The sequence below is a fragment of the Mobula hypostoma genome, chromosome 4, assembly GCF_963921235.1.
Source record: "Mobula hypostoma chromosome 4, sMobHyp1.1, whole genome shotgun sequence".
NCBI lineage: Eukaryota > Metazoa > Chordata > Chondrichthyes > Myliobatiformes > Myliobatidae > Mobula > Mobula hypostoma.
Window position 1 is genome coordinate 154,936,355 of NC_086100.1, and position 15,665 is coordinate 154,952,019.

Consider the following 15,665-nt stretch of genomic DNA (forward strand, 5'->3'; position numbering starts at 1 on the left):
AGCCTATTCCACGTACTCACCACTCTCTGCATAAAAAAAACTTACTCCTGACATCTTCTCTGTACTTACTTTCAAGCACCTTTAAACTGTGCCCTCTCATGTTAGCCACTTCATCCCAGGGAAAAAGCCTTTGACTATCCACACGATCAATGCCTCTCATCATCTTATAAACATCTATCAGGTCACCTCCCATCCTCCGCCGCTCCAAGGAGAATAGGCCGAGTTCACCCAACCTATTCTCATAAGGCATGCTCCCCAACCTAGGAAACATCCTTGTAAACCTCCTCTACACCCTTTCTATAGTTTCCACATCCTTCCTGTAGTGAGGTGACCAGAACTGAGCACAGTACTCCAAGTGGGGTCTGACCAGGGTCCTATATAGCTGCAACATTACCTCTCGGCTCCTAAACTTAATCCCATGGTTGATGAAGGCCAATGCACCATATGCCTCCTTAACCACAGAGTCAACCTGCGCAGCAGCTTTGAGTGTCCTATGGACTCGGACCTCAAGATTCCTCTGATTCTCCACACTGCCAAGAGTCTTACCATTAACACTATATTCTGCCAACCAAAGTGAACCACTTCACACTTACCTGGGTTGAGCTCCATCTATCACTTCTCAGCTCAGTTTTGCATCCTATCAATGTCCCACTGTAACCTCTGACAGCCCTCCACACTATCCACAACACCCCCAAACTTTGTGTCATCAGCAAATTTACTAATCCATCACTCCACTTCCTCCTCTAAGTCATTTATTAAAAATCACGAAGAGAAGGGGTTCCAGAACAGATCCCTGAGGCACAACACTGGTCACTGAACTCCATGTGTAATATGACCCGTCTACAACCACTGTTTGCCTTCTGTGGGCAAGCCAGTACTGGATCCACAAAGCAATGTCCTCTTGGATCCCATGCCTCCTTACTTTCTCAATAAGCCTTGCATGGGGTACCTTCTCAAATGCCTTGCTGAAATTCATATACACTACATCTACTGCTCTACCTTTATCAATGTAGGTTTATGCTCTCTAATAATATCTCCTAAGAGGACTAAGGAAGCAATTGGAAACTATCCTACCAGCATGCGTGTCCCTGGGACATAGGTGGTAACTGGAGAACTGGGAACTGGAACATTGGCAAACAGTTACAGAGAGAACGTAAAAACTCCACACAGACACCACCAAGGTTGGGATTGAGCTGAGGTCTATGATGCCATAACACTTCATCTCTATTATCTGCGCTACTGTGTGACCAGCATAGGGTCAGAACTTGGTAGTAGATGGGAAGTAAAGGCTTTCCTCCAATTAATATAATTTAACCCAAGCAATGATACATCTGAAGTGCTAAAATCTCTGGGCTTTCATTGCATCTGAAGACTAGAAGTCTTCACAGTTGCCCTTTGAGGAAAATAGTGCCAAAGATTCTAGTTGGATCCTGTTCAAGATACTCTGCTGCCAAAAGAGGGAGGCAACCAGCCATGGGTATGGATAAACCTGTGAATGTGTGGGAAATCAATTGGAAGGAAGAATCAAGTGAGCTATGTGGGTGGAAATGATTTGTGTTAAATGTCAGGATAAAATTCTTCAGATTGGATTTATAGTTTAGGAAATGAACTATTGCAGGTTGCCAAAGGAAAGGCTTGTACAGTGGCATGCAAATGTTTGGGCACCCCGGTCAAAATTTCTGTTACTGTGAGTAGCTAAGTGAGTAAAAGATGACCTGATTTCCAAAAGGCATAAAGTTAAAGATGACACATTTCTTTAATATTTTAGGCAAGATTACTTTTTTATTTCCACCTTTTAGAGTTTCAAAATAACAAAAAAGGAAAAGGGCCCAAAGCAAAAGTTTGGGCACCTTGTATGGTCAGTACTTAGTAACACCCCCTTTGGCAAGTATCACAGCTTGTATGCGCTTTCTGTAGCCAGCTAAGAGCCTTTTAATTCTTGTTTTGGGGATTTTCACCCATTCTTCCTTGCAAAAGTCTTCTAGTTCTGAGAGATTCTTGGGCCGTCTTGCATGCACTGCTCTTTTGAGGTCTACCCACAGATTTTTGATGACAGTCGGAGGACTGTGAGGACCATGACAAAACCTTCAGCTTGCACCTCTTGAGGTAGTCCACTGTGGATTTTGAGCTGTGTTTAGGATCAATATCCTGTTGTAGAAGCCATCCTCTTTTCACCGTCAGCTTTTTTACAGACGGTGTGATGTTTGCTTCCAGAATTTGCTGGTATTTAATTGAAATAATTCTTCCCTCTACCAGTGAAATGTTTCCCGTGTCACTGGCTGCAACACAAGCCCAAAAGCATGATCGATCCACCCCCGTGCTTAACAGTTGGAGAGGTGTTCTTTTCATGAAATTCTGCACCCTTTTTTCTCCAAGCATACCTTTGCTCATTACGGCCAAAAAGTTCTATTTTAACTTCATCAGTTCACAGGACTTGTTTCCAAAATGCATCAGGCTTGTTTAGATGTTCCTTTGCAAACTTCTGACACTGAATTTCATGGTGAGGATGCAGGAAAGTTTTTCTTCTGATGACGCTTCCATGAAGGTCATATTTGTGCAGGTGTCACTGCACAGTAGAACAGTGCGCCACCACTCCAGAGTCTGCTAAATCTTCCTGAAGGTCTTTTGCAGTCAAACAGGGGTTTTGATTTGTCTTTCTAGCGATCCTACGAGCAGTTCTCTCGGAAAGTTTTCTTGGTCTCCCAGACCTCAACTTGAACTCCATTGTTCCTGTTAACTGCCATTTCTTAATTACGTTAAGAACTGAGGAAACGGCTATGTGAAAATGCTTTGCTATCTTCTTATAGCCTTCCCCTGCTTTGTGGGCATCATTTAATTTAATTTTCAGAGTGCTAGGCAGCTTCTTAGAGGAGCCCATGGCTGCTGATTGTTAGGACAAGGTTTGAGGAGTTAGGGTATTTATAACGTTTTGAAATTTGCATCACCTGGCTTTTCCTAATGACGACTGTGAACAAACCATAGCCCTAACAAGCTAATTAAGGTCTGAGACCTTGGTAAAAGTTATCTAAGAGCTCAAATCTCTTGGGGTGCCCAAACTTTTGCATGGTGCTCCTTTCCTTTTTTTTCACTCTAAAATTGTACAAAACAAAAATAATACACTAATCTTGCTTAAAATGTTGAAAAGAATATTTCATCTTTAACTTTATGACTTTTGGAGATCAGTTATCTTCTACTCACTTTACTATTCACAGTAACAGAAATTTTGACCAGGAGTGCCCAAACTTCTGCATGCCACTGTATAGTTAAAGAGAGTATTCACTGGGATGCAGTATTCACCAAAGAGATTGGAGGTGCTAATTTTGTATTTGAGGGGTTAAAAGATAGACTGACAGAAAACAAGATGAAGAACCTGAAACATAGCTCAAAAATTGAATACAGCACATCCAAAGGTTACTCTTTCATTGGCTACCAATCAGTCTCTGTTCAAAAGTGTTGATACCAGTTCATCAGCTTAGATAGAGTTAAACACAACCTGCAGAGATGAAAGAACAGTGTGTATCTACAATGTGCATATTACAAACATGAGGGGGCAGGGATACAGATTTCTGGATCATTGGGACCTCTTTTGGGGCAGGCGTGACCTCTACAAAAAGGACGGGTTGCACTTGAATCCCAGGGGCACCAATATCCTGGCTGGGAGGTTTGCTAAGGCTACTGGGCAGAGTTTAAACTAGAATTGTTGGGGGGTGGGAACCGAACTGAAGAGACTGGAGAAGAGGTTGTTGGCTCACAAATAGAGAAGGCTTGGAGACAGTGTGTGAGGGAGGATAGGCAGGTGATAGAGAAGGGATGCACTCAGACCGACAGTTTGAGATGTGTCTATTTTAACACAAGGAGTATTGAGAACAAAGCAGATGAGCTTAGAGCATGGATCAGTACTTGGACCTATGATGTGGTGGCCATTACAGAGACTTGGATGACTCAGGGACAGGAATGGTTACTTCAAGTGCCAGGTTTTAGATGTTTCAGAAAGGACAAGGAGGGAGGCAAAAGAGGTGGGGGCATGGCACTGTTGATCAGAGATAATGTCACAGCTGCAGAAAAGGTGGACGTCATGGAGGGATTGTCTACGGAGTCTCTGTGGTTGGAGGTTAGGAACAGGAAGGGGTCAATAACTTTACTGGGTGTTTTTTATAGGCCACCCAATAGTAACAGGGATATCGAGGAGCAGATAGGGAAACAGATCCTGGAAAGGCGTAATAATAACAGAGCTGTTGTGCTGGGAGATTTTAATTTCCCAAATATCAAATGGCATCTCCCTGGAGTGAGGGGTTTAGATGGGGTGGAGTTTGTTAGGTGTGTTCAAGAAGGCTTCTTGACACAATATGTAGATAAGCCTACAAGAGGAGAGGCTGTACTTGATTTGGTATTGGGAAATGAACCTGGTCAGGTGTCAGATCTCTCAGTGGGAGAGCATTTTGGAGGTAGTGATCACAATTCTATCTCCTTTACAATAGCATTGGAGAGAGATGGGAACAAGTAAGTTAGAAAAGCATTTAATTGAAGTAAGAGGAATTATGAGGCTGGAAGCTTAAATTGGGAACAGATGTTCTCTGGGAAAGGTACAGAAGAAATGTGGCAAATGTTCTGGGGGTATTTGTGTGGAGTTCTGCATAGGTACGTTCCAATGAGACAGGGAAGTTATGGCAGGGTACAGGAACCGTGGTGTACAAAGGCTGCAGTAAATCTCATCAAGAAAAGAGAAGCTTATGAAAGGTTCAGAGAGCTAGGTAATGTTAGAGATATAGAAGTTATAAGGTTAACAGGAAGGAGCTTAAGAAGAAAATTAGGAGAGCCAGAAGGGGCCATGAGAAGGCCTTGGCGGGCAGGATTAAGGAAACCCCCAAGCCATTCTAAGGCATGTGAAGAGCAAGTGGATAAGACGTGAAAGAATAGGACCTGTCAAGTGTGACAGTGGAAAAGTATGTATGGAACCAGAGGAAATAGCAGAGGTACTTAATGAATACCTTACTTCAGTATTCACTATGGGAAAGGATCTTGGTGATTATAGTGATGACTTGCAGTGGACTGAAAAGCTTGAGCATGTAGATATTAAGAAAGAGGATGTGCTGGAGCTTTTGGAAAGCATCAAGTTGGGTAAGTCGCCAGGACCAGATGAGATGTACCCCAGCCTACTGTGAGGGGCGAGGGAGGAGATTGCTGAGCCTCTAGCGATGATCTTTAAATCATCAATGGGGACGGGAAAGGTTCCGGAGGATTGGAAGGTTGCAGATGTTTTTCCCTTATTCAAGAAAGGGAGTAGAGATAGCCCAGGAAATTATAGACCAGTGAGTCTTATTTCATTGGTTGGTAAGTTGATGGAGAAGATCCTGAGAGGCAGGATTTATGAACATTTGGAGAAGTACAATATGATTAGGAATAGTCAGCATGGCTTTGTCAAGGGCAGGTCATGCCTTATGAGCCTGATTGAATTTTTTGAGGATGTGACTAAACACATTAATGAAGGAAGAGCAGTAGATGTCATGTATATGGATTTCAGCAAGGCATTTGATAAGGTACCCCATGCAAGGCTTATTGAGAAAGTAAGGAGGCATGGGATCCAAGGGGATATTGCTTTGTGGATCCAGAACTAGCTTGCCCACAGAAGGCAAAGAGTGGTTGTAGATGGGTCATATTCTACATGTTGTTCAGTGACTAGTGGTGTGCCTCAGGAATCTATTCTGGGACCCTTACTCTTCATGATTTTTATAGATGACCTGGATGAGGAAGTGAAGGGACGGGTTAGTAAGTTTGCTGACGACACAAAGTTTGGGGGTGTTGTGGATAGTGTGCAGGGCTGTCAGAGGTTACAGCGGGACATTGATAGGATGCAAAACTGAGCTGAGAAGTGGCAGATGGAGTTCAACCCAGATAAGTGCGAGGTGGTTCATTTTGGTAGGTCAAATATGATGGCAGAATATAGTATTAATGGTAAATCTCTTGGCAGTGTGAAGGATCAGAGGGATCTTGGGGTCCGAGTCCACAGGACGCTCAAAGCAGCTGTGCAGGTTGACTCTGTAGTTAAGAAGGCATACAGAGTATTGGCCTTCATCAATCGTGGAATTGAATTTAGGAGCCGAGAGGTAATGTTGCGACTATATAGGACCCTGGTCAGACCCCACTTGGAGTAGTGCTCAGTTCTGGTCGCCTCACTGCAGGAAGGATGTGGAAATCATAGAAAGGTTGCAGAGGAGATTTACAAGGATTTTGCCTGGATTGGAGAGCATGCTTTATGAAGACCTGTTGAGTGAACTTGGCCTTTTCTCCTTCGAGTGGCGGAGGATTGGAAGTGACCTGATAGAGGTGTATAAGATGATGAGAGGCATTGATCATATGGATAGTCAGAAGCTTTTTCCTAGGTGAAATGGCTGCCACAAGAGGGCACATTTTTAAGGTGCTTGGGATTAGGTAGAGAGGAGATGTCAGGGGTAAGTTTTTTACACAGAGAGTGGTGAGTGCGTGGAATGGGCTACGGGCAACTGTGGTGGAGGAGGATAAGATAGGGTCTTTTAAGAGACTCCTGGACAAGTACATGGAGCTTAGAAAAATAGAGGGCTATAGGTAAGCCTAGTAATTTCTAAGGTAGGGACATGTTCAGCACCACTTTGTGGGCCAAAGGGCCTGTATTGTGCTGTAGGTTTTCTATGTTTCTATGTGCTATCTTTAAGAAGAAAGGAATAAGACTTGGAAATAAAAAGACATTACAGACCTAAGAGTTCTTGTTTGGATCTGAATTGACTCTTGGTGTGTAAAGATGTGCAGCATTCTTTTAACTAGAAGTTAAGTGCTTTTATTTGTGTAAGTTGAAAATGTTTCTGCTGGTGTCAACTGAGGGTGAAAACCTGTCAAGAAGAACCTCTCTCTAGGGAACTTTAATCAGTGGAAGAGAAGGTCCGATTATCCATCAGCAGCCCTTGTCTTGCCTTGGATCTGAAACTTCAACTATGTTTTCTAGAGGTAAATGGGCTTCTATCTGGGCCAATGTCCATTACCAGTGATATTTAAACACCATTCCAATTGTAAGTTGATCCCTTACCGAATGTGTGATCCTGTAATTAGAGCACCATCCCAGAAACTTTACTAAGATGACATTGCAGTGCAGAATTGCGAGTGTGCTGGCTGCAATGCAGATAAGCCACTGAACTGAAGCCTCTACAAATTAAACATAGATTTTCCCACTTTGCTAAATGAAGAAGAGTTCTCCCACCCTGCTTGTCAACACCTAAAATATATAGAAAGCAACCAGCAATCTGCTTGAGGAACTTAATAGATCAAGCAGCATCAGTGGGAGAAAGGAACTGTTGATGTGTTTCGTTGACAGTTCACAATTCTTCCCCCTCACTCCCCACAGCCACGGCTCAGCCCGCTGAGTTCCTCCACTAGATGGTTGGTTGCTCCAAGGTGCAGTCTCTATGACCACCTGCCTCTCCATCTAAAGTGAATATCATTGCTCTTAGTGTGGTAATTAGCAGTTGGTTTCCTACATTGCAACGATGACTACACTTTGAAGCAAGTTCACTCTCTATGAAATATTTAGTGTATGTGCCTAAAAGTGTTACCTGGTTATTGACATGATCAAGTCAGTCTTTTTAAAGAATAGTGTCATTGACAACACTATTTAAATATATGATTTTTTTTTCCCTGATCTGTTTCTGACCCCAATTTTGTTGCTATTCATTCTAGGTGATCCTCAGTACTTGATATTGTTGTGTCCCTAGCTCCACTTTGTACATCTTGGACCTAATAATGTGGCTACAGAGTGTATGTTGGTTTCCTTCTGCTGCTGCAGCCCATCCACCTCAAACAGATTGACTTGTTGTGAATTAGACATGCACACCACTGTTGTAATACATAGTTATTAGAGTTAATCGTCTTCCTGTCAGCTTGCACCAGTCTGGTCATTCTCCTCTGACCTCTCTCATTACAGGGCATTTTCGCTCACTGAATGTATTTTTTTTTCTGTTTTTCACACCATTCTCTGTGAACTCTTGGGATTGTTTGGCTTGAAAAATCCTAGGAGATCAGCAGTTTCTGGGATATGCAAACCACTCCATTTGGCGCCAACAATCACCCCACAGTCAAATTCACTTAGGTCACAGAGGCAGGGTAAGTAGGAAAGTTCGTTCCGTATTTCTTAATTAAATCTTGAGAGAATCGGGGTATGTCTACAGAGCCAGTGCTCTGCTCTGGGTGTCAGATGTGGGATTTCCGGGAGACGTCCTGCTTCTCCGATGGACGCTTCTGCACCAGGTGCATCGAGATGCAGCTCCTTGGCGACCATGTTAGGGAACTGGAGATGCAGCTTGATGACCTTCGGCTTGTTAGGGAAAGTGAGGAACTGAAAGACAGGAGCTACAGGGAGGTAGTCATCCCAAAGCTACAGGAGACTGGTAAATGTGTGACTGACAGGAGAGGGAAGGGAGAACATCAGAGAGTGGTGAGCGCCCCTGTGGCTGTCCCCCTCAAAAATAAGTACTCAACTTGAGTAATGTTGGGGGGGAAGACCTACCTGGGGGCAGAGACGGTGGCTGCACCTCTGGCACTAAGTCTGGCCCTGTAGCTCAGAAGGGTAGGGAACTGAAGAGAGTGGCAGCAGTTAATAGGGGACTCTATTATCAGAGGGACAGATAGCCTATTCTGTGGATGTGAAAAGGAAACTTGGAAGCCAATTTGCCTCCCAAGTACCAGGGTTTATGATGTTTCTGAATGCATCCACAATATCCTGAGAAGGGAGGGTGGGTAGCTGGAAGTCATGATACATATTGGTACCTACGACATAGGTAAAAAATCGGAGGAGATCCTGAAAAAAGAATAGAGTGTTAGGAAGGAAGCTGAGAAACAGGATCTCAAAGGTAGTGACCTTGGGATTACTGCCTGTGCCACGCGACAGTGAGAATAGGAATAGAATAAGGTGGCAGATGAATGAGTGGCTGAAGAATTGCAGCGGGCAGGGATTCAGATTTCTGGATTATTGGGACTTCTTCTGGGGCAGGTGGGACGTACAAAAAATATGGGTTGCACTTGAATCTGATGGGGGACCAATATTCTTGTGGGCAGGTTTACTAGAGCTGATGGGAGTGGTTTAAACAAATATGACAGGGGGATGGGAACCAGTATGATAGAGCTGAGGATGAACCAGCAGGTTTACAAGTAGATGATGGGTGTAATATGAATGTAAGGAAGGACAAGCCAATGATTGGGTACAAATACAAACAGAGCAAAGAGTTAAGTTGTACCACAGAGGCAAAATTTAAAAGGGTGAAGAACGCCAGTCTGAAGGTGCTGTATTTAAATGTGCGTAGCATTTGGAATAGGGTCGACAAACTTGTGGCGCAATTAGAGATTGGTCGGTGTGACTTTGTGGGCATCTCTGAGTCATGACTGAAGGAAGGATTGGGAGCTTGGCATCAAAAGATATCCTTTTGTATTGAAAGGACAGGCAAGAAGGCATAGGCGGTGGTGTGGCTCTGTTGATAAGAAATGGAATTACTTCTTTAGAGAGAGATGACGTAGGGTCAGAGAATGATCAGTCTTTGTGGGTGGAGTTAAGAAATTGTATAGGTAAAAAAAACATTATGGCAATCATATATAGCCCTTCAAATAGTAGCCAGGTTGTGGGGTTGAGATTGCAAAGGGAGCTGAAAAGGGCATCTAATAAGGGTAAAGACACAATTGTAATGGGGGACTTCAATATGCAAAGGGATTGGGAAAATCAGGTTGGTGTCGGACTGCAAGAGAGGGAATTTGTTGAATGCCTATGAGATAGCTTTTTAGAGCAGCTTGTGCTTGAGCCTACTCTGGGAAAGGCTTTCTTAGATTGGGTGTTGTGTAATAACCCAGGTCTTATTAAGGAGCTTAATGTAAAGGAACCCTTAGAAGGCAGTGATCATAATATGATTGAATACATACTGCAATCAGAGAAGGAGGGGCATAACTCACATGTATCAGTAACTTACATGTGAGCGTGTGGGAATAAAAGGGGGCTTTTCTGGTTGGCTGCCAGTGACTAGTGCTTTTCTTCAAGGGTCAGAACTGGGACCACAACTTTTCACATTGCTTGCCAATGATTTGGATAATGGAATTGATGGCTTTGTGGCAAAGTTTGTGGATGATACAAAAATAGGTGGAGGGGTAGGTAGAACTGAGGAAGCAATGCGATTGCAGCAGGACAAATTGGAAGAATGAACAGAAAAGTAGCAGATGGAATACAGTGTTGGGAAATGTAGGATAATGCATTTTGGTAAAAGGAACAATAGTGCAGACTATTATCTAAATGGGGAGAAAATTCAAATATCAGAGGTGCAGAGGGACTTGGGAGTCCTTATGCAAGACTCCCAGAAGGTTAATTTACATGTTGAGTCTGTGGTAAAGAAGGCAAATGCAATGTAGACATTTATTTCAAGGAGAATAGAATATAAAAGCAAAGAGATAATAATGAAGCATTGTAAGACGCTAGTCAGGCCGTACCTGGATATTGCCAACAGTTTTGGATCCCATATCTCAGAAATGATGTGTTGACATTGGAGAGAGTCCAGAAGAAGTTCACGAGAATGATTCTGGGAAGGAGGGGTTAACGTATGAGGAGCATTTGGCAGTTTTGGGCCTGTACTTTTACCAGAATTTAGAAGAATACGCGGGGATCTCATTGAAACCTACTGAGAGGACTAGGATGTTTCCTATAGTGGGGGTATCCACAACTAGAGGGCACAGCCTCAAAATTGAGGGGCAACCTTTTAAAACAGAGGTAAGGAGTAAATTTTTTTAGCCAGAGAGTAGTGAATCTGTGGAATGTTCTGCCACAGACTGCAGTGGAGGCCAAGGCAATGGGTATATTTAAGGCAGAAGTTGACCGTTTCCTGATCGGTCAGGGCATCAGAGGATATGGCGAGAGGGTTGGTGTATGGGGTTGAGTGATGGAATGGTGGAGCAGACTCGATGGGCTGAATGGCCTAATTCTGCTCCTATGTCTTATGATCTCATCACATTTTTCCCCCATTTTGATGTTTAGTCTGAACAGAATTGATCCAAACACAATTGATCCTCTTGACCATGTCTGCATTTATGCATTGAGTCGCTGCCACATGCTGATTAGATATTTGCATTAATGACCAGGTGTACAGGTGTATCTAGTTAATTAGCCACTGATTGTAGTTTCAATAAAAGGTTGAATAAATGGTTTATATTAAATATTGGTATTAATGCACAGCAGAATGCTTTCTTCTGGTCGCAATTGAGTTCAAGCAGAGTTATAGGGAACAAAATGTTTACTTAACACAAGCAACACACTGCAGGAAATTTATTCTCTGAATAGTACCATGTAATAGTGACCCATCAAGCTACATAATTATTTTCCCAGTATGGTTTGGTAGCAAGGACACTGGCTATGCACAATATTACGCACTGTTGACTTTTCAGGTTGATACATGGGATGTGAATTTGCAATAAGTAATGAAGCAAGTATCACTATGGTTGCAAGCAATGATATATTTAAATGATACAAGGAATGATACATATTAAAGATTGCCAAGTTTCTGGAATTCAGGAAATGAAATTAAACTCCTAGATGCTAACATGTTTCAAAGCAGCAAGAAAAGAAAAGCCTTTCTTTGGAGAATATGATGCTGTTTGTGAACAACGATCAGTACTTTAAAGTGTTGCAACTTTAAGGACTGTGTCACATATCTGTTGCTCCCTGGATCGCAACAATGTTTGGAGACCGTACTGCAATGAGCCCTTTAATAAACCTTCTCATTTTTGATTGGGACTTCCTCTGTGCTGGAGGCAGAATTTCTTGGATGCATCCAAAATGGTTTCTAATCTCTGGATAATCAACCTTTTTTTATGCCACAGTTCAATACCATTAAGCAAGAAGTCCATTGACCCCAGGTTTGGAACCTCTAGTCTAGCTAGAGGAGAGATCATGTTGAACCACATTTTGAGAAATCAGCCTTTCCTAATGGCTTTACAGTGAGAAAGCAATTTGGGAGAAGTGATCACAACTCTTTAAGTTTTAAGATAGCTATGACTAATGATAATTCTGGATCTTGTGAGGAAGTATTAAATTGAGGGGAAAGGCGGAATTATGGTATAATTAGTCAGGAACTTGGGGGAGCTAATTTGGAGCAGGACTGGGAGCTCAGAGATCAGGGTTGGTATGTTCCAGTAAGGAGGAAGGACAAGGACAGCAAAGTCAGGGAACCCTATCTGACGAGAGAGGTTGTGGATTTAGTCAAAAAGGAAAAGGAATCATATATAATGATTAGAGAGCTGATGAGGCTCATGCGGGACCTCCAGAAAGGGCCCAATTCAGAGCAGAAGGGTGTGGTTAAGTAGCTGTTTTGGGAGGTGATGTGGCACTTCCACCACTTATACTGAGTACTGTGTTTTCCTGTTGCATGGTCACAAAGTCTTCAAATGCCAAACAATATTGAGCAGTGTTGGTCAAGCTGAGGTGGTGAGGAAGGTGCCAGAGACTATGATGAACACTTTGAAAAGAATGATAGAATGAAGCATCATTAGTGTGGATTTATGGCAAATCTGGAATCTTTAAGGATATGACTTGTAGAATAAATAAGGAAGACCAATTGGATATGATATTTAGATGATAATTTTCAGAAAGCTTTTGCTAAGGTCTGGTAACACATTGGCACAGCTCTTAAAGGTTCAATCCTGACCCACAGCTACTATATAGACACTTAGCATAATAACCTTTAAATTGTCCCATTTAGGCCTAAAGATTTCATCACTGTGGAAGATTTCTTTAAATCATTTGGAAGTAACCGAGCTGAGGAAGATCTTCTGACTTGAATGACAGAATCATAACATAGGCAAAGAATAACCAAATTTGAGTATTATTTCAGTTGTCTGTTATATTTTATTAACTCCAGAAACTAACTGAAAGAAAACATGAGAGCCCAGGGATACTGGTGTACTTAGTTCCTTTTTAATGAGGCACGAACATATGAAGTGGTGGTGTAATGCCGTATGGTATTCCCATACTTCTCACATATAACCTATAATTACTTAAGTAATCAAACAAGAATGCTTAGTCTAACAATATATTTACAATATTACTGAAATATTAAATACTCTATACTCCTCCCTGCTTAGCTAAAAACTCCAACTCAATATAGAAGGCGTCTCAACTCAAAATATGCAACATATTGCTCTGTAGTCACTGTGGAGGATTTCTTACTTTTGAGAACTAATATCTTTCCTGACCGGGTTGCGGGGGGGTGGGGGGGGGGTTCACTCTGCTTGGCAGGTGAGACTTGTGGCTATGAAACAATCTCAGGTTCCAGGGCCTCCTCCAAGGTGGTTGTAGGAATTGACTCTTGCACTGCAGAAAGTGGTTTTGACGGCTGTGGCCCCTTTCTTCTCTAACAGTTGACTCTACTCCCCTCAACTGATCAATGTGTCATCTCCAGATGATATCAGATGCAATATCCACTGTTAGGAGAATGGTCCAGTGTTGTCCTTAATCTTTCTGAGTATTCACTTTTGCTCACCTCTGTCATCCCTTGCCAGGTCTACTTGTCCAGCAGTGAAACATGGAACCTCCTTGTGTGAGGAGCCTTCAACTTGTCTCTGCTGTTTTACTTGCAAACTCCTTCTGAGATTGGGTTTGAGGAGATCGAAGCATTAATGCAAGGAATGACCCAGGAACGGCATATGTAGCTGGTCAGTTGTTGGTTGTGGAGTGTGCTGCATTGCGATATGCAAGGAGGAAATTGGCAAGCTTCTGATTCGGTGTCAGTGTAATGTGTTCTGCTGACATTGCTCACTGTGAATTCTTTGACTCTGGGCAAACTTTTCCACCAAGCCATTTGTAGCTGGATATAATACAGTGCAGTGTATTAAGCCCAAACAAAGGAGATCACAATGGGATGAGGGAGGAGTTGGGTAGGGTAGACTGGGGACACAGGCTATATGGTGGGACGTTAAGGAACAGTGGAAGACCTTCAAAGAAAAATTTCACAATGCTCAACACAAATACCTTCTAGTTAAAAGCAAGGACAGAAAGGGAGGGGGAGGCAGCCATGGATAGGGAAAGAAATAAAGGAATGCGTCAAACTAAAAGCTCGTGCATACAGTCACCAAGACCAATAGGAAATTGGAAGACTGGGAAAACTTTAAAAAGCAACAAAGAAACACTAAGTGAGCAATAGAGAAAGGGAAGATAGATTAGGAAAATAAACTAGCACAAAATATAAAAACAGATATTAGAAGTTTTTATAATTATATAAAGTGGAAAAGGGTGGCTAAAGTGAACGTAGGTCCCTTGGAGGACGAGAAGGGGGAATTGATATTGGGTAATAAGGTCCTTCCAGGTGAGGCGACACTTCACCTGTGAGTCGGCTGGGGTGATATACTGCGTCCGCTGCTCCCGATGTGGCCTCCTTTATATATTGGCGAGACCCGACGCAGACTGGGAGACCGCTTTGCTGAATACCTACGCTCTGTCCGACAGAGAAAGCAGGATCTCCCAGTTGCCACATATTTTAATTCCACATCCTATTCCCATTCTGACATGTCTATCCACGGCCTCCTCTACTATAAAGATGAAGCCACACTCAGGTTGGAGGAACAACACCTTATATTCCGTCTGGGTAGCGTCCAACCTGATGGCATGGACATTGACTTCTCTAACTTCTGCTAATGCCCCACCTCCCCCTCGTACCCCATCTGTTATTTATTTTTATACACAGATTCTTTCTCTCACTCCCCTTTTTCTCCCTCTGTCCCTCTGATTATACCCCTTGCCCATCCTCTGGGTTCCCCCCGCCCCTTGTCTTTCTCCCTGGGCCTCCTGTCCCATGATATCTCATATCCCCTTTGCCAATCACCTGTCCAGCACTTGGCTCCATCCCTCCCCCTCCTGTTTTCTCCTATCATTTTGGTTCACCCCCTCCCCCTCCCACTTTCAAATCTCTTACTCACTCTTCAGTTCGTCCTGACGAAGGATCTCGGCCTGAAACGTCGACTGTACCTCTTCCTAGAGATGCTGCCTGGCCTGCTGCATTCACCAGCAACTTTGATATGTGTTGCTTGGGTAATGAGGAAATGGCTGAGGCTTTAAATAACTATTCTGTGTCAGTCTTCATGGTGGAGGAAACATCTAATATGCCAAAGAGAGATGTTATGGATATGATGGAAGGTGAGGACCTCGATACAATAGCTATCATTAAAGAGGTACGGCTGAGCAAACTTGTGGGCCTAAAGGTAGACAAGTCCCCTGGTCCTGATGGAATGCATTCCAGAGTATGGAAAGAAATGGCAGAGCATATAGTAGAAGTCAGTTAGTTTAACATCTGGAGTTGGGAAAATGCTTGAAGCAATCATTAAAGAAGAAATAGCGAGGCATCTGGAAAGAAATGGAACCATCAGGCGGATGCAGCATGGATTCAGCAAAGGCAGGTCCTGTTATACAAACTGAAGATATGATGAGTGCTTTGAGGATGTAATGAGCACAGTCAATAGAGGGGAACAGCTGAACATTGCTTACTTGGATTTCCAGAAGGTGTTTGATAAGGTGCCATATAAAAGACTTATTCATAAGATAAGGATGAACACAGTTGGGGGTGATGTATTAGCATGGATAAAGGATTGGTTAACTAATAGAAAGCAGAGAGTTGGTATACATG